The sequence below is a fragment of the Notothenia coriiceps genome, unplaced genomic scaffold, assembly GCF_000735185.1.
Source record: "Notothenia coriiceps isolate Sejong01 unplaced genomic scaffold, NC01 NC01_scaffold00037244, whole genome shotgun sequence".
Taxonomy (NCBI): domain Eukaryota; kingdom Metazoa; phylum Chordata; class Actinopteri; order Perciformes; family Nototheniidae; genus Notothenia; species Notothenia coriiceps.
Window position 1 is genome coordinate 8973320 of NW_011369945.1, and position 391 is coordinate 8973710.

The 391-nt window shown below is 49.1% G+C and overlaps 1 protein-coding gene across 1 annotated transcript in view; it reads right to left on the bottom strand.

Annotated features, from left to right (window-relative positions):
- LOC104965278 (mediator of DNA damage checkpoint protein 1-like) overlaps window positions 1-391 on the bottom strand; it is a 31493-nt gene that overhangs the window by 5664 nt on the left and 25438 nt on the right. The window lies entirely within an intron of this gene.

The following is a 391-nucleotide window of genomic DNA, read 5'->3' on the forward strand; positions in this document are numbered from 1 at the left end:
ACCTCCCCAAAACGACCTCGTTGGTGTAACGGGTACGTGCTTACGAAAGCATGTACCCGGAACTAAATGGGCCAATCCGTGGAGCCGTTACGTTACGTCCGCGGAGCCGTTACCTTAAGCCCCCGCTGATTGGTCCAAATTGACCAATCCACACACACACTCAGTGCAGGCAGCCCTACTGATTTCTGCTCCCTGCTGCAGGCTGATAACAGACAGTTGGGATTGCGCGAAATTCTCTCTGCAGACCTATTCTCACAGCGTTTATCAACCTATAAACCTTTTTCTTACTCAATATCAAGCCACACTTATTGTTTTTATTTCGGCTGTGACTCTGTGTGTGTTCAGGGTGAGTTTGTCTGTGTTTGGCTGTCGCTAAACAAGGAAACCACGG